The 19,222-nt window shown below is 38.9% G+C and overlaps 1 protein-coding gene across 6 annotated transcripts in view; it reads right to left on the reverse strand.

Annotated features, from left to right (window-relative positions):
* The window catches only part of XPO4 (exportin 4), a 340,414-nt gene that overhangs the window by 119,850 nt on the left and 201,342 nt on the right, over positions 1-19,222 (reverse strand). The gene's annotated exons all lie outside the window — the stretch shown is intronic.

Raw genomic sequence — 19,222 nt, forward strand, 5'->3', positions numbered from 1 at the left:
AGGTAGATGAAGTAGCCCAATTTATGAGGAGTATTAATAAAAATGGAACCAGCTTTGACAGGCTGTACACTTTCAACAAGAAAGAGGGTGAGAGGAGATTCCTTAATCTCAAGGGGGAAATGTGGGAGATCTACAAAGGAAAGCTTGCAAGACTATGCACAGTCAAGGAAATGCATCTGATGATGAGGATGATGGCAAAGGAGACCAACAGCAAGACACAGAAAAGCAAAAGTACAAAGAGAGAACTTGCCAGCTCTTCCATCGGGCAAAGCATCAGCAAACAGAGGCAACTTTGGGAAGTAGAGCCATCTGCTGTTGGGCAGTTTAGCATGAAGAGAAAGGCTTGAGGCTGCCTCAGAGGAAAAATGGCAGATGATCTGCAGAAATAGATCTAGCTTTCAGGAATATTTCCAAATAGGGGCTCTTCCAGTTTCTGCCTTCTTACATCTGAAGAGCTGTGACCACCTCTACCACCTATCATAAAACCTCAGCTAATATGACCAATATTGGCTGTTGAAACCGCAGTCTTTAAAAGCCCCCAGCTGAGAAATTAGGTAGGCCACAAATATAGAAAGCAACCAGGGCCAGCTTTTGGATAGGGCAAGTTGGGCATTCGCCCAAGGTGCCAGGAAATAAGAGGCACCTTGGATGCTACTGGCATCACCTGCTGGCCTGGTTAGCAGTGGTGCTAACTTGATATGAACCTGGTGCAGGACAGGCAACTCAGGCAAATGCTAGCTGAGAGTCTGCCCCCTTAAAAAGGTGCAAGGTTTTCCAGATTGGTAGCATTGAAATAGCTGCCAGTCTATGGGCCCCAGCACCTTTAAGAACATGGGCTCGGATGCTATTCTTTACTGCTACTGTCACCTATCCTCTATCTACAGTTGCACGGTTCACTGATGAGATGTTTGAACCATGCAGACGCAGAAAGAAGAGAAGAGACACTGGTACCACAGAGGACAGAGTAGCCATGCTGGATATGATGGCCATTTCCAGCCATTCTTTCTTGCTGAGAGGTTGCGAGTCAGAGGAGCTGAGTGAAGGACACTCATATTTTTATTCTTCCTCTGCATTTAAAGTATGCTGACAAATTAAGATCATGTGAGCATGTAAACAAAATAAAGAGCCAGAATATGAAGGCCTTTTACTGTTCAATGAAGTTTTAGCTGCATGTTCCAGCCAAAATGAAAGATTTTGCTAATGGCAAAGATTTTGCTAATTGCAATCAAAAGAACAGGCTCAGCAAACTTGGCACTGATGTATCTTGAAACTGTGAGTCTGAACAGTTTTGTAGGCATGCAATACACTATTTTATTTATTGTTCTACTTTGCTGGAGGTTCAGAAGAACTAGCTAGACAATATGCTTTTTTCTCAAACTTTTTGCCAGAATTTTACAAAATGAGTGCTGGTTTTGTTGGCTTAGGTAGGCTTTTTGGCTAAATGGCTGTGCTGCAGTGACACAGCTTTTGAATGTTCTCACATCTTGCTTTTCCTGCTGAAATGGATATTTTGCTACTTTCATCAAATGTCAAGAATAATATATTTTTTGGACTCTTTTTGCATGGGTCATAGAGGGCGAACTGTTTTTTTTCTGCAATATTTATTTTCTTGAACATGTCTCTGTCTGCATTGATGGGACTGCATTGTTTCATGGCTACCGGTTGACTTATAAGTGCCTAACTTATGGTGATCTTTTAGGTTATAAACTATATACTATAAAGAAACTACCTCTTGACTCTTCAGTACTCTATTTGGAACTCCAGTTACCTTGTTTTTACTGCTGAATTTTGCTTGAGCAATCTCAGCTTTTAGCATGTGTTGCTAACCGTTTGTTTTTTCTTTGGGAGTTGGATGTAAATGCTCTCCATTGTCTTGGACAATTTCCATGTGTTTTAAATTGTCTTTAGCAGAAGTTTCAGTGGGTATTTTTTAGCCTGCAGGAACATCTTCAGATTAGAAGAGATGAAGATCACTCGGGAACCGAGTGATGCAGTCCCTTGATGTGAAAGGATTTATTTTTCTCTTCTATGTATTTTGCATGTCTTTTGTCTTGCTTTTTGTGTTGTGAACAGTGAGTGTAAACAAGTGAACGGTTTATTTTTGGATGGTCATCTCTGGTATTATTTGGAGACAGCCTTTGTAGGTATTATGGGCTTTTATGATACATATGTTCAAGGGTGGTCATATTGTGTTCTATGGGACGGGGGAAGTGTCTGAACTGAGGGATGCTCTCACCTGATAATTTTTGGAATTATGAGTTTTTCCATTTTTCCTTTCATGGCATATGATTATATTTGACAAGTCGTGCTCCCTTAATGTTGATGGAGTACATTCCCTGATGAAAAGGAAAAAAATCCTTATTTTGTTGAAGAAAGAGCAGGCACAAATTGTTTTCTATAAGAAATTCATTTGTCTCAGGTTGAGGAGGATTGGGTTGGTTAATATGCTTTCTCTGCTAGATAAAGAGAGGTAATCATTTTGTTACATAAAAATTTGTCCTTTGAAGTGGATAAAACTATCACTGATCCAGAAGGGGAATGTGTATTTCTCAATGGTTCTCTCTACAGGAAACGGTATCTTTTGGGCAATATGTATGCTCTGATTGTCTAGAAATATTCATATGAGTCAATGTATGGATCATGTTATCATACTGGGGAGGGGGGGGAGGAGCAAGGGGGAATTTTAACTTGGTGGTGGACAAATTTTGATGCCAAGCCACACTGGCTTCAAAGAAATTTGAAAAAGTGCAGGAATTTAAATTTTTTTTAATTTTTTTTTTTATTAAAGAAGCTACAGCTTTTAAATGTTTGGAAAGAACTACATCCAGGGGAGGTGGATTTCACGGTTTATTCTGCACCTCAATTCATATTCTCAGCTGGATAATTGGTTTGTTTCTCCTGCTATATTTTCTCAAGGTAATTTAGCCCAGATAGACATTATGTTGATTTCAAATCATATTCCTGTTTCTATTTTTTATAGAGGTGGGTGCTCAATTTCATCAGGCCTTCAAGTTGCATTTTCCCCTCAACTTTGTACTCTGATAAAATGTTTAATGATTATTTGAAGGGTAAATGACAGCAGTACTTGGAACTAAATACATCACCAGAGATTTCACCAGGCATGTTATGGGAAGCAGGAAAGGCAGTGATGAGAGAGAAAATCTCTCATATGTTGCCAATAAAAATAAAGCTGAGGACGCTGACATTTTGCAGCTCTCACAGCAAATACACATTGCTAAGAAGCAGCATGTGCAATCTGTGGATGCACTGAGTGAGGTCTCCTTGGATTCTTTGATAAACAGGCTAAATCAATTGTTGCATCAGACAGCAGGGTTTCCATACCAAGCTATTCTGATATGCCAATAAAGCTAGAAAGATGTTTACCAGATTCATAAAAAGCTCAGTCTAAATATCACATTACTAATCTGTATTATACTCACGGGGCATTGAAACAAGATACAAACTATATTATAGATATATTTACTTAGTATTATAGGGGTCTTTATTTGATGCATCCCCCAGAAGAATGGGGTTAGGAATTATTTTTTTTTTAGGTCATGGCAGTACCACAATTAACAGAACCAATAGATATTATCTGAGCAAGCTTGATCATTTATTTATTTATTTATTTATTTATAGCTTTTATACACCAACATTAGTGTGCAACATCACACCAGTTTACATTAGAACTGACAGATGGAAAGTACAAAAAACAAGAGCGGGGAGGGAGGTAAAAAGGAACAACGAAAGCCAGGCGGAGCAGAAATAAAATGTAGCACAACTAACAAGTTATATGCTGCAGTAAAGGGAGAATTTAGTACCAAATTATATACAATATACAAATTTGAATGTAGAGGCTCATACCAGCATCGTATGCAGGGGTGGATAAGGGTTGCCTGGGAGAGAGGATGGCAGGGTCTAATCCGGGTAGGCTTGTCTAAAGAGCCATGTCTTTAGTTTCTTCTTAAATCTGGAGGTGCAGGGTTCAGGGGAGAGAGTTCCAGTGCTTGGGACCAGCAATGGAAATAGCACGATCTCTTGTGGTAGAGAGATAAGCCTTTTTGAGAGAGGGTACCTGGAAAGTACCTTTATTGATGGCCCTCGTGGGACGGTTGGAGTGTGTGAGGTGGAAGGGTTCATCAAGTCAGTTAGAGTTATGGCAGTATATGGATGATAGATAAAGTTTTGAAGAGAATACGTGAGGGAATGGGGAGCCAATGAAGGTCTTTGAGTATGGGGGTGATATGAGAAGATTTCCGTGTGTTTGACAGTATTAACAGATGGTCGAAACTGGGGAAGGTGCCTGCTTGAATGACCTCAGTGATTATAGGATACTGAGAACTGTCATAATAGATCCCATGTTACAATCATTTAATTATTCTCTTCAAGTTGGTTCATGTTTATCAGATTCCAATCAAGCTGTTATTACAGTTTTTCCCAAAAAGGTTAAGGATTTAATGAAGCCAAAATGTTATCACCCAATATCCCTAATAAATGTAGATATTAAAATCTCGGCATCTATTTTAGCTAACAGACAGAGTATGGTTCACAGGGATCAAGTAGATTTTGTAAAAGAAAGGCATGGTGTGCCTAATGTTCACAAGCTAGTATGTAACGCATAAAGATATTCTGCGACTTACATCTATGTTGTCTGCTTTTTTGTGGAAGGGAAAAGCAAGATCTCAGCTATTTTTTGGAAAATACCAATTTTGCACTCCTGGACTGCACTCTCACCGTGGGGGTGGTCTTCATTTGCAGGAAGCTAAAATACCTCAGCTTTTAGGTCATATCATAGAAACATAGAAATGACGGCAGAAGACCACCAAACGGCCCATCCAGTCTGCCCAGCAAGCTATGCACTCTTTTTATTTTCCTCTTACTTGCTACGCTTGGCTCTTAGTACCTTTTAGTTCTATTTCCCTTCCACCCCACCATTATCTGCTGTTGAGAGTGGTTAAGAAAGCTTAGCAATTTTTATGTATCTGGTGGGAGGTGCTCCTAGATGATTTCACCATTAGTAGGAAATGCATAGGGGTAACTTGCTAGTGTGGTCATTACTACCCTTAAATAAGCCTCAATTTCATCATTGCTGTCTGCTTCAATGGCATGAAGAAAGGAGGACAAGGGAATTAAATGTAGAAAGCAAATAACTAGGACACTGAATTTTGCAGTCTTGGAAAAATAAACATAGGGGTAAACTTGCTGATGCAACTATTCCTACCCTTAACCAATAAGCCTGAAATTCTTAATGCAACTCCAACATTACTCTCAACTCCAACATTACTCTCTACTTCTACGGCACAAGGTATCAGGGAATTTGGAATCTAACAGCAACCAACAAGGGCCCCGACTTTGACAGCCTGGGAAACTGATAAGAATCATGTATGGCTCAACAGAATCTACCATAAACTTGCTGGGCAGACTGGATGGACCGTAGGTCCTTTTCTACCATCATTTCTATGTTTCCATATTTACCTGGATTACAAAATGAAGTTTTTAAAGATTAGTATATTTATTAGTAGAGGTATAAGAAGTATTTCCAATTTTTGTCTGGTTCATGAAATTATTTTTTCTTTTGAGCAATTACCTCAGGACTATAAGGTTCTTTCTTGTCATTTTATGCCTATCTTCAGATTAGGAATTATATTACTGGTTTACTCCAATAATCTCCAGATATGTTTTCTCCTAATTCTTTGATATAGCTTTTGTGTACCACGGGAACTAAAAGTAATAAAATTTTGCATTGGTATAAGCTCAGATGGAAGAAATCAGATGCTACTCTCTTAAAGTTGGTACTGAAATGGAATGCTAAAATGGGATCCAGCCCATCAAAAAAAAGGGTCATTGCGTGAATTGTTTAAAAATGTTTCCCTTTTAACGGCTGATGCAAAGTTACAAGAAATGCAATTTAAGATACTATATAGATGTTATTTCTCTCCAGAGTGCATGCTTAAAATGGGCTTAACAGAATCTTACTTGTGCATTAAAAGTAAAATTTGCTGGAAGGCTCTTTACTCCACAACTTTATGCTGTGTGTCAAATTATATGATTTTTGGGATGGAGGGGTTTTTTTCTGTTATTGAAAAAGTTATTTCTTTTAAGCCTCCATTTTTGGGAAAGGTTATTACTTGGTTGCTTGAATTGGATGTCCAGTTTATTTATTTATTTAAAATCTTTTCTATACCGTCAAGTTAATTTACCATCACAACAGTTTAAGGGTCTAAGGGTCATGTTAAATTTGCTCAGCTGGCTCTTTTGATAGCTAATCTATAGCTGAAGTCTCTCCTACATTAAAATGTGATTTTTGTATATGCTAGATTGGAACTTATTTGAAAAACTTGACTCCAAATTTCATCAAAAGCAATTCAAAAGGGTATGGGATAAATACTGTAGAACTCTAAAGGCTATAGGATGGAAAGAAGAAAAGAGTGCAAGAAGTAACTTGATGGTGCAGCGGTTATTACCCTTATCCAATAAGCCTTGATACTGTTGATGCAAGTCCATCATTGCTCTCTGCTTCAACAGCAGGGGGAAAAGATAAATTAGATTCAACAGCAATCAACAAGGGCTAGTGTGGGAAACTGATAAGCACAGGGGTAACAGGGAATTGGATTCAAACAGCAACTGAGGACCCTGACTTTTATGGTCTGGAAAACAGATAAGCATGGGGTAACCTACACGGCACAGCACAAACTACTATAAGCATGCTGGGCAGACTGGATGGACCATTTGGTCCTTTTCTGCCGTCATTTCTATGTTTCTATGATTATTCAAAGGCTTGGGATACTTTTTGAAATGTTACATTTTTGTCTTATAAAGAAGGATTGCAGTAGATGTACCTAATAATTATCTTTTTGCCTTTCTTATAGATGACCATTTTAGTTGTGTTTTTCGTAAATTGGTTGGTTTGCGTGGGGGAGTGAACTGTTGTCTTGTGTGTATGTAGCTGCTTTGTGACAGCTTCTAAAAGTTTAAAAATGATGTAATGGAAGTGTCATGTCTTAAAATTATATCATTGAGTTTTGCTGGAATCTTCTGTTAAATTTGTTAAAAAAAACATTAAAAAAAAAAAAAAAAGCAATAGCCAGAGCACAAAAGTGGGGTGATGTGTTCCAAGTTGTTTGAGGCTCCCTGCAGGTACTGTGGAGTACATTATTATCCCTGACTGTTCCACATAAGCTTAATGAGCTGCAGAAGAGGGGATAACCTATGGATATGCTGCTGGGTCCTCATTAGCTGCAAAGGTGTTTTGGGTTCCTCTGATCACACACGCACAAATACTTTCACAGAGGTCAATATTCAGCCAGCTATGTGTGGGTAAAATTACCTGAACAACTGCCTGGATAACTTTATCTGGATATTCACCCTGAAACCATGCTGGCTGAATATCTAGTCTAAAGTTATCCAAAGGTATTAAGGGAACAGAGATGTTTTGGCAGCTCCACTGGTTGACTGTTTCAGATCTTCTTTAGAGTCGGGAGTCGTTCTGGAGTTGGGCAGATGTGGGTTATTTTAGAACTATTTACTTTGATAGAGGCACTCAGGTAACTTTGTCCAGGCAGTGTTCCCAAATAAAGTGAAACTGCACACCAGGAAGCCTCCCGTGCTACCTTTTCGTGTGCAATTATATTTTGTCTGCATAACAATACCCGGAAAATATTTAGCTGGGGAGCAGGGGAAAAAGTTAAAACTTCAAGTTTGTTCTGCTATCTCAAAGTTAGCTGGTAGCCATTTGAATATCAACCTTAGTCATTCACATTTTCCGTATGAGTTAAATTCTTTAAAATTAGTTTCCATATGAAAAGTGAAAAATTTGTTAAAATACAGTTATCTATAGTGGGGATTTTTGGTGAGGTTTTTTTTGTTTGTTTGTTTTTTAAACTTGGATTTTAGAGATCCAGAAATTGGAGGGAAGACAGCAGGTACGAGGAGACTGAGCAGGGACTGCGGTGGGGAGTGTTAAATTGGCTGCAGATATGAATGGGTGCTGTAAGATGAAGGGAGAGGTGTGTGTGTGTGTGTGTAGGTATGTGTGTATGTATAGGTATGTGTAGGGGTGTAGGTGTGTGTGTGTAGGTATGTGTAGGGGTGTAGGTGTGTGTGTAGGTGGGTGTAGGGGGGGGGGGGGCACGATCAATCTTTAAAAAATAAATGGGGTCCATCCACAAAAGTTTGCTCAGAGCCCCATAAATAGTTAAAGCATCACTATATCTAGGACATGAACATTGGCCATGAGCGAGGAGCAGGACAGTCAGGCCTGGCCAGACTGGAGAGAATGCTTGGAGGGAGGGGAAGAATAGTAAGAAAATGTCAAGGGAGGGAGAGAGGGAATGGAAGGAGGGAGTATGCTGGGAAAGGGAAAAATGGATGCAAGGAGGGATAAGGGAGGAGAATATCAGGAGGAAGGAAGGGGCATCATCAACAATTTTTGCCCAGGGCACCATTTACCCTAGATCCAGCCCTGAGAGCAATAAGACAAGCTAAATGCCCTCTCCCTGTGACTCAGGCATGGGATTGGGATGCATGTGAACTAATTTCCAGTGGAATGGTAGGAGACCTTTAAGTTTACAAAGAAATATTCATTGTCTGCATTAAATATGTGAATATAAAACTGACCAGTATACCTTACACCCCCCCCCCCTGAAGTGTCAGTCACTGAAGAAAGTGTCACAAAAAGGGATCGCTTTCTCATATTTTACTCCACTGTAGTGTTCAACAGAAATTCTAGTAAGAGTTATCGGAAGCTATTAAAATATGACAGGAATCCATCTTGAGGAGGATCCCAGAGTACTGCTTTTGGGTCTGTTACCAAGTAGCATGGGATAAATACTGAGAATTGTATTGGTGCTAAAGACTGTAATAGGTGGATATTGGGGGCGATTCTTGCACCCTGGAAAGAACCTCCACCTCCTACAATTAATGAATGGCTGAAATGAATGTGGTACATGGATGAAAAAGACCGAATTCAAAATATGGTATCCAGACCAATTTAAAAAAGTCTTTTTGGTAGACCAAGTTAAAGCAAACAAAGGATCTAGAAAACTTTTAGAGAGTTAGCTATGTTAGTTTGTAGCAGCTAAAATGGCAGAAATTAGTAGCATCTTGTAGGCCAAAAAATATATTTATTTGAAGGGGGGGACGATAATCCCTATTCCAGCATGATTTTTCACAAGGCTCAATAGAGCTATTGTGGGTTTGTATGGAAAGGGAAAAATATCCAGAATATTTAGACAGACACATTCTAAGGAGTAAACAATTTGGTGGTCTAGCTCTCCCAAACTTCCTGGCTTACTTTCAAGCGATACACTTAAAAAGCAAGGTTAACCAATGAAAGTTAATTCACATCAAGAAAAACACTGGATAACTCTTGAAAAAACAGCTATGGCAGATATAGACCTTATTGACTTATGGGTTTCTCCCAAGTCCCAGAAACCATTGACAATTACTCAACTTTTCCGATCCACCTGACATCCATAGTTGGCAGGTCCTCTTCATATACCGCTTTGGGGAAGTCCAGACCTTCCTAAAGCTTTTTCTGGCAATACCTTTTCATTATGAGTAAATTTTAAAATAGAGCAGGGCAATTCTTAAGAACATAAGACATTGCCATATTGGGTCAGACTGAAGATCCATCAAGCCAGTATCCTGTTTCCAACAGTGGCCAACCCAGGATACAAATATCTGGCAGGGACCCAAACAGAAAACAGATCCCATGCTACTAATGCTGGTAATAAGCAGTGGCTATTCCCTAAATCAACTTGACTAGTAGCAGTTTATGGTCTTCTCCTCCAGGAACTTGTGCAAACCTTTTTAAACCCAGCTAAAATAACTGCCTTAACCACATCCTCTGGCAACAAATTCCACAGCTTAACTGTGCGTTAAATGAAAAAGAATTTTCTCTGATTTATCCTAAATATGTTACTTGCTAATTTCATGGCGTGCCCCCCACAGTCCATCTGTTATCTGAAAGAGTAAACAACTGATTCACATTTACCTGTTCTAGTCCTTTCATGATTTTGTAGACCTCCATCATATGCCCCCTCAGCCATCTCTTCTCCAAGCTGAACAGCCCTAACCTCTTTAGCTTTTTTTTTTTTTTTTTTTTTAATTTCTTAGCTGCACACTCCACAGATCACAATGGCTTTCATCAAAACATACATAATCCAATCGTGCATTAAAATTACAAATATACTTTAAAAACAAGTTACACACTAATCCAGTCATCTAAACAAAACAAACCATTCTTGCTGCACCCTTTGAGTCCCACATAGCCTATGCTCTTTCCTATATTACTCTGACCATATATATTATAGTTGAAGACATTAACAAAATTGCTGCGAAAGGGAAGGTGCTTTCCTAGATGACTTTACAATCTGCCATGTGTTGATTGGAACATCCTAGCTGTGGTGTCATCTAAAAGTAGGAAGATCCTAGATTCTCTAAAGGGAAAACCATTCCAGAAAATGGTAACAGAATCCATACATGACCTGGTGCTTTCAAAGAGGATGCTTAGATAGGGGGAGTGTTTCTGATGTCATGGTGGGCAATCACCTAGAATCCAGTGATATCAGATGGTTATGGATCAGTATTACAGCACAGGCAATGGCTGTTCTTCAAAGGCAAGGGTCCTAGACTTTAGGAAAGCTTAAGGTGGGAGCTGTTCCATCCCCTTTAACATTTTGGTCACCCTTCTGTACCTTCTCCAGTTCATTTATATCTTTTTGAGATGCAGCAATCATTTGTGTCTCTTCAAGATTTCAAAAAAATATAGCATGGATGTGATTTCGTATTTAGATACTGTATTTCCAGCTAAAGGGATTACTAACAAAATGATTGTATAAAATGGGTTGTAGTGAAAAACTCATTGTGTTTGAGCAGTTAGCTTAATGCTATTGCTAGGAATAAAGGTTCACTCTCTACACAAAGTTTTCCTAAATTTAAGCTGGATTGAGAGAAAGATGTGGATAGGCAAATATTTAATATTGAATGGCCCTAGATATAATCAAACACTAAACTGGGAGGGGGGGGGAGAAAAAAAACTGTATATGCCCAAATCCTGGACAATTGTAGATGTCAGAATTAGTCCTAGGATTAAGATTCAACCACTGGCTTTGTGGCAGTGATGCAGATACCTTTTTCCAGATCTGGTGGACTTACCCTATAATCCAAATTTATGGGGCCAAAATATTGTCACAGACCGATGCGACAACGAACATTCATCTTTCTACAAATCCCATTAAATTATTACTTGGCTCCCCTGCTGAGGTTTCACCTTTAGAATTGTTCTTCAACAATTCACTTGTTAGTTACAGCTAGCCTCTGAAATTCTCCTGGCAAGCCTTCCTTCAAACAATGGTTCCAAAATGTATGGTATGTGTATACAGTGGAAACCATTACCTATTTAGTCAAAGATAGCTGCCCTGATGTCAATGTGATATAGCAACCTCATATTAACAAGACAAATGAGGGTTTTATCTTTGGTGGCTAGCGTACTGCATAGAGCTCTAATACTTTTTAAGTTTTGAGTCTTCAGGGTAATGTATCAATCCACTTTTCCTTGTATTTCTTTTCAACATTTTCATAAGAGCCATTGTGGAAGAAGACTGTCAGGAAAGGTTCGTCTTTTTACCAAAAGACGCCAAAATCTGCAACAGGATCAACAGCCAGAAGGGTGTGGAAAACATGAGGAGAGATCTAGCAAAGCTCGAGAAATGATCTAAGATCTGGCAGCTAAGACCAAATGCTAATAAATACAACATTATGTATTTATGATGCAAAACCCCAAGGGGTTGATCATATCTGATGATCTTAAAGTGGCCAAACAGGTTGATAAGGTGATGGCAAAAGCCAGAAACATGCTTAAGAGCAAAGGGAGATGATATTGCCCTTGTATGGATTCCTAGTGAAACCTCATTTGGAATACTGTGTACAATTCTGGAGACCACATTTTTACAAGGATATAAACCAGTTGAAGTCTGTCCAGAGAGTGGCTATTAAAATGGTCCGTGGTCGTCATTCTAAAACATATGGAGACAAAAATTTAAACATGCATACCTTAGAAGAAAAGTGAGATAGGGAAGGTAGAAAAGACATTTAAATACCTCTAAGGTTTCCATGCAGATGTGGTGAGCCTTTTTCAATGGAAAAGTGGCTCTAGAACGAGGGGTCAAGGGATAAGGGTGAAAAGGGATAAGGTTGAAAAGGGGTAGGACTCAGAAGTAATATAAGGAAATACTTCGTTACAGAAGATGGTAACGGATGCATGGAACAGCCTCCCCATGGAAATGATGCAGGCAAGCACAGTATTCGCATTCAAGAAAGCATGAATAAACAGAGGATCTCTGAGGGAGTAGCAGGGATTGTAAAGCTAAATTAGTTGGGTGGATGAGCAGAATAGATAGGCCATATAGTCTATTTTTCTGCTGTCATGTTTCAATGTTATATAAAAGTAAGAGGAAATGAGGCCACTATGTTTTTCTAAAGAAGCAGCTGAAAAGATAAGGGAAAAAAAGGTTAGCATTCATAAACAAGAAATTGCAGAAAGAGGAAGATGGACAACAATATCTGGAAAAGCTAAGAGCAGTTGGGAAAGTAGTCAGGAGAGCAAAGATGCAAATGGAAGAAAAAAACAGCTAATACAGAAAAATAGGGGGAAAAGACTTTTGTTTAGATATATGCAAGGTGATGCATATAGGGGAAAAATAACCCATGCTATAGTTACACAAGAAAAAACTTAAGACTTGGCTTTTTAAGCAAGCGTTTCCTTAAAAAGACTGCAGAACTCTCCCTGACTTGCGTTACTGCTCAGCCTTAATACTCTGCTGTTCCACCCTTCCGCACCCTACAACTCCCCCCCTACATCTACCCTCCTGTCAACCCTCCTCCCCCATCCCCCGCTCTACCCCTCCCTTAGTTCACCCCTTTTAGGTCCCCCATGTTTTGTCTTCTTTTCAGTGTACCCCCTCCCCCACACCCTCCTTTCTAGGGTACTCCCTCCCTTCCTCCTCCCCTCCCAGGTATCCTCTCACCCCTTTCGCGTGATACCACAGCCTTTGATACTCAAAATATAAGTTATTTTGTTGTTATTGTTAGAATGTTTTTATCCCCCTGTCCTATGTAGCTCATTCCTGCTATTTCCCCTGCTACTCTATACTATCTCCCACCATAGGTTTCTGCTCAATATTGTTATGCTCTAAATGGTTCCGCCAGAAAGTGTTAATTCTCTGTTACCGACCAAGTTTTCACCCCTTGTTCAATGTACTTCACCTATGTTTTATGTAAACTGATGTGATATGACTTGTCATGAACGTTGGTATAAAAAAAAAGAATAAATAAAATAAATAAATAAATAAATATTAGGAGCTACCACCCAAGAAAAAGTTCTAGGCGTCATAGTAGATAATACTTTGAAATCGTCAGCTCAGTGTGCTGTGGCAGTCAAAAAAGCAAACAATGTTAGGAATTATTAGGAAGGGAATGGTGAATAAATGGAAAATGACATAATGCCTCTGGATTGCACCATAGTGAGACCGCACCTCGAGTACTGTGTACAATTCTGGTTGCCGCATCTCAAAAAAGATATAGTTACGATGGAGAAGGTACAGAGAAGGGCAACCAATATGATAAAGGGGATGGAACAGCTCCCCTACAAGGAAAGGCTAAAGAGGTTTAGGGCTGTTCAGCTTGGAGAAGAGACGGCTGGGGGGGGGGGGGATATGATAGAAGTCTATAAAATCATGAGAGGTCTGGAACAGGTAAATGTGAATCAGCTACTTACTCTTTTGGATAATAGAAGGACTAGGGGGCACTCCATGAAGTTAGGAAGTAGCACTTTTAAAACAAATCAGAGAAAATTATTTCATGCAATGCACAATTAAGCTCTGGAATTTGTTGCCAGAGGATGTGGTTAGAGTAGTTAGTGTAGCTGAGTTTAAAAAAGGTTTGGATAAGTTCTTGGAGAAGTCCATTAACTGCTATTAATCAAGCTGACTTAGGGAACAACCACTGCTATTACTGGCATTAGGAGCATGGGATCTATTTAATGTTTGGGTACTTGTAACTTGGATTGGCCACTGTTGGAAACAGGATGCTGGACTTGATGGACCCTTGGTCTGACCCAGTATGGCAACTTCTTATGTTCTTATGTCAGTGCGAGGGGGAGGTACAAAAGTGGCATTGTGAAACTCAGAGGTAAAGTAGAAGCTAACAAGACAAAAGCAGAATTGCTTAACAAATATTTCTATTTGGTTTTCACAGAGGAAAGTCCAGGAGTTGGACCAAAAAAACAGACACAAATAGAGCAAGAAGTGATGTAAACCTCAAATGATTTTCAGAAGCATGCTCCTGAGGAACTAACCAGACTAAAAGTATAACACGTATTAGACAGACAGGATACATCCAAGGATATTAAGGGAACTTAGAGAAGTTTTGGCAGCTCTACTGGCTGACCTTTTCAACGTTTCTTTCGAGTTGGGAGTATTTCTGTAGGACCATATATCTATATATCTACCTATATATCTATATAATCAATCCATCTACAAACAAACCTGCTAATCTAAACAGATTACGTAAAGCAATCATCCTAAACAATTAAAACATTTCAAGCTTAAAATACCACCCCCAAATACACAGCCTATAAAAACCTATCTAAATGCTATAATACAACACTAAATTTTAAACAAAGGCCTCTAAAAACAGCAATGTCTTCAATTTCTTTCAACATAAGGGATAGATAGTAAATGACTAACAGTAGGTAAGGAGTTCCCCATAATGTGCCCAATTACAGAGAAGATATGTTTCTTGTAAACATGCCTGTTTAAAGATCCACTGAGCAAAGACTGTGCCCTAGGACATATAAACATATGCTACTAGAAAGATATGAAGGCATGCCCCCATCAATGGCACAGAATGCCATACACACCTTGAACTTTACACTTTATGGGACAGACAACCAATGGAACTGCTTCAACAAGGTAATATGCTCTTTTAATGGTTTACCTAACACCTCACAGTCTAAGACAGCAATTAGGAAGACCACCATAAGGAATTATAGTCATCAGGCATTGTAAGCACAAAAGCCTGGACAACAAAAAAAAAAAAATGTCTGAACTTCCCCATTACCCTCAAATTATTAAAACCTGACTTTAGGACCATACTAATATGCCTTTTCAATGAATCGAGATACAAAAACACCTACATTTATTTATTTTATTTATTTATTTAAGGTTTTTATATACCGGCAATCATGAGCACATATCTTGCTGGTTTACATGGAACGGGAGTGCATTAAATACAACAACTAGAACTGTGGTGATCGAAGGAGCAGTTACAAATAACAAGGGTAGCAGAACTTGGAATAACAAGGGTAGCAGATAGGGTTAAAGGGTAGGTCAGATAAGGTTAAAGAGGGTGCAATAAAATCCTCTGGAGAGGAGGATGGTGGGAGTGACCATAATAGCCTCAGTCTTTCCCAGGTTGAAACACTGATTTGTCCTCATCCAAATATTAACCTCCATTAAACTCTGTGAAACAAAATCCACGGTCGCTGCCAAATTATTACATACAGGAAAATACAGCTGTAAACCTTCTGCATAAACTTTATATTGTTACCCCTGGGCTAGCATCCCATCCCAAGACCCCCCAAAGACCACACCTCCAATTAGTGCTTAAATTGCTCAACTTTCCTCCTGATGTAAAACCTCTCTGAAAGTCCAAGATTCCCTGTCAGGGGAGGAGAAGATTACTTCCTAGGCCCTGAGCAAGTCAACATTAAAATCTCTTGCACACAGAAATCATGCTGGAAGCTGATTTGATTTCCAATTAAACTTTTACTGATTAATGATAAAGATTGATGAAAATATGCAATATTTATTTATTTAAAACTTTTCTATACAGACATTCAATGAATATCACATCGGTTTACATGAAACTCGGGTAAACTTAACAAGGAAGCAGAGGCAAAAAGTTACAAAAACGTCCTATCTGCAATAGGAAGTTCTCATTCTTTTCAGTCCATTTACAGCTTTCGTTCTTTTGATAAATGTGTGACTAAGCTTCAATTTAATATATGATATTACTAAAGTCAATTATTTTAATCCCGATACTTTCCAATTAAATGGGGTAGTTTTGGAGCTTCTTCACAGAATTTGATGGATAGGATAATATTTTCCAGTTGAGATTTCATTGGAGGCCCATAATTCATACCTTAGTCCAGTTATTCAGAATTTATCCCCCTCCTCCTCACTTCGCTGTTGACACCTGGAGGGCTCTCTATACTAAGCTAACACAAGGGTACTCATTAAACGACAAAGAGGCTATAACTATATATTGAACAAACTTGAAGACAAGGCAGACTACTGAGAAATCTCTGCCTTTATACTTCTTCAAGTAGATTGCTTCAGTCCAACTGAACTTGCTGCTGATCAGAGAGAAATGAAGCAAACCATCAATACATAGTCCCACCAATTCCTAAAGCAGCTAAGCAACTAAGTAAAATAGGATGGCTCATAGGATCAAAACACAACCAATGTCTCGAGGAGGATCAAAATAACTGAACCTCTTTGATCAGCCTCCTTCATAAAAGCATCATAGAGAGAAAAGCATAGGGTCTCTGTGCTGTGTCCATCTCTAAAACCACTTTGATGAAGACTTAAATTTTGTTCTTGCAGTGGACCAGCCTTTTCAACAGCTGGTCCCCTGCTTTGGAACTCTCTTCCCACAGAGATAAGAACAATGGGAAATGTGAACTTCTTCAGGAAGGCTCTAAAGACTTATTTGTTCCAGAAGGCATACTGTCCAGATGTCTGATCTCTCTTAATATTCCCTGCAGCCTACAGAAATTTGTATCTATTGTTTGTTTGATTGTATTTTGTTTTAACTTATTGTGAATGTTTTTAATTGTGCCCCGCTCTGAATTATGGAAGGGCGGGTAAGAAATATTTTAAATAAATAAATCTAATTGCACCAAAACAACTTTCTCCAATACTTTCCCCATGGAATAAAAGGTTTGAAATATAGCTGTAATTATTCAAACCTTAACCACTTGCCCCTGTGGCTTCAAGACAACCTAAACTACGGCCTTCTTTAAAGGAATAGGAACAAGACTCTCACCCAGGAAGAGGTTAACCAATTTACCCAACACCACTACAAAAATATTTTTAAAGATTACATAAAACCCACCATAGACATGCGTCAAGGGAACAGCGTGTTGCTTTCAGTTTAGTCACGATTGACTCAGTCTTTGCCAAACAGGAACCATCTTCTCCAAAGAGGGAAAAGATGGTACACTCAACAAAGAAAAAGGACCTGTCAGTTTCTGAACTGATGTGGTTCCTCTTCACAAAAGTGGAAGGAGGAGGCTGGGAACTCTAGACCAGTTAATCTGAACTATATGATGAGTAAATTAATGGAATCGCTGTTAAAAAAAAAAAAAAAAAAAAAAGAGGATGAGCAGTTTCTGGAATCCAATGGACTCCAAGATCTGGGTCAGCATGGTTTTACCTCGGGTAGATCCTTGTCAGACACATCTGATCAATTTTGACTGGGTGACCAAAGAGTTTGATCAGGCAAGGACACTAGATATAGTGTACTTAAATGAAAAGCGAGGGAGTAAAGAAGGAAAAGCGAGGGAGTAAAGAAGTATGCAATGCCAGCACATGCCAGTGGCATCTAATGATATCCATGATCTCATACAATCAATTGGTTTCTCTCAATACATATGTTAGACTCTGAGGATGTTCTTTGTGCTCTATATTCAAGAGTATCTTGCACGTCTGTACATCTGCTTAATTGCTTTCCTGAAAATTTGCTGCTTATATAGAGACAAATTTGTACAAATCAGATGTGCACATAAAAATTGATTGACAGGCAAATGCCACTGAAAGGCACTTGGATGACTACTCTGAAACCTTAATAGGTTATTCCTTTTGCATGGCATACAATAAAGATCAGTGGTGATATCAGCTTCTTGTTTGTAAATGGTCATATCAAGGAATGAAATACTTTCCTTACTATATTGGAGGGTAAATTAAGTTTTGATCTTGATCATTCACCCATGCATAAAATGACAACAAACCTTGCTCCTGACTTTCCCAAACAAAATATATCCCTGTCCAAAGGGAAATAGATTGAAAACTTAGGGAGTGATACGTAGGTCTCCTCAAACCATGCAAGATATTTGCCACATCGTGTTTCTGATGGTAAAAACAAGAGTCAAAAGAAAAATAAAGAACTTTAGCCTAGTGCTTAGAGCAGTGGACTATGAACCAGGAGACCAGGGTTCGAGTCCTGCTGTCGCTCCTTGTGACCTTGGGCAAGTCACTTTACCCTCCATTGCCTCAGGTACAAAAACTTAGATTGTAAGCCCTCTGGGGATAGGGAAATACCTACAGTACCTGAATGTAAACCGGTGTGATATCTCAATTGAGATCGAATGTCGGTATATAAAAATAATAAATAAAGAAATAAAAATAAAGAACATGTGGTACGGGCAGACCTTCCAGACAACATGGAATTGTCAGAGGATTCAATTGGTCATTATAGCTGCAGGCAATGCGACATGTGCGAAAGTACTGTAACTGATAAAAATTTGGACACATCCAATTACACAGATGAAGATTACTCGTCACTTCCATTCTGACTGCACAACCAGAAACGTGAGATATGCGATTCAGTGTCCATGCTCCTTGATATACATAGGACGTACCAGACAAACTATTCAGGTCCGCCTTTGAGAATATCAAAGCTGCATCAATAAATGCACGTTGAATGCCCGTTTGATAGTTAAACACTGCATTATCAACATACATTTGCAAGTTTGCAAAGGACAGTGTTACAGACAATTCGGGTTTCATCTACAGGCAGGGATAGAGCAACTCTTCTGAACCGCTGGGAACAAAAGCTTGTTTTTGAATTAAATACAATTTTTCCCCACAGATTTAATGAAGTCATCAAGTGGTAGAGTATAAATACGATCTAATGTTTTTCATTGACAACATTTGGTCAAGGTATCTATCATTTGATTGACAGCAGAGTCTCGTTTTCATTATTGTACCTTTAAAAATGGTGTCATTTCCTCCATACCAGTCTTTCCCACATAAGACACGCTGACAAGCTTGGTGGACATGATAGTTAGAGTAAGAGCTACGAAGACTCTCTTTTACAATATCATATGTATACTGTTTATGGCTCTTTTAGAGAATACATCATGGCAAATATCTAATAA

This window comes from Rhinatrema bivittatum, chromosome 5 (assembly GCF_901001135.1).
Source record: "Rhinatrema bivittatum chromosome 5, aRhiBiv1.1, whole genome shotgun sequence".
In the NCBI taxonomy this organism is placed as follows: domain Eukaryota; kingdom Metazoa; phylum Chordata; class Amphibia; order Gymnophiona; family Rhinatrematidae; genus Rhinatrema; species Rhinatrema bivittatum.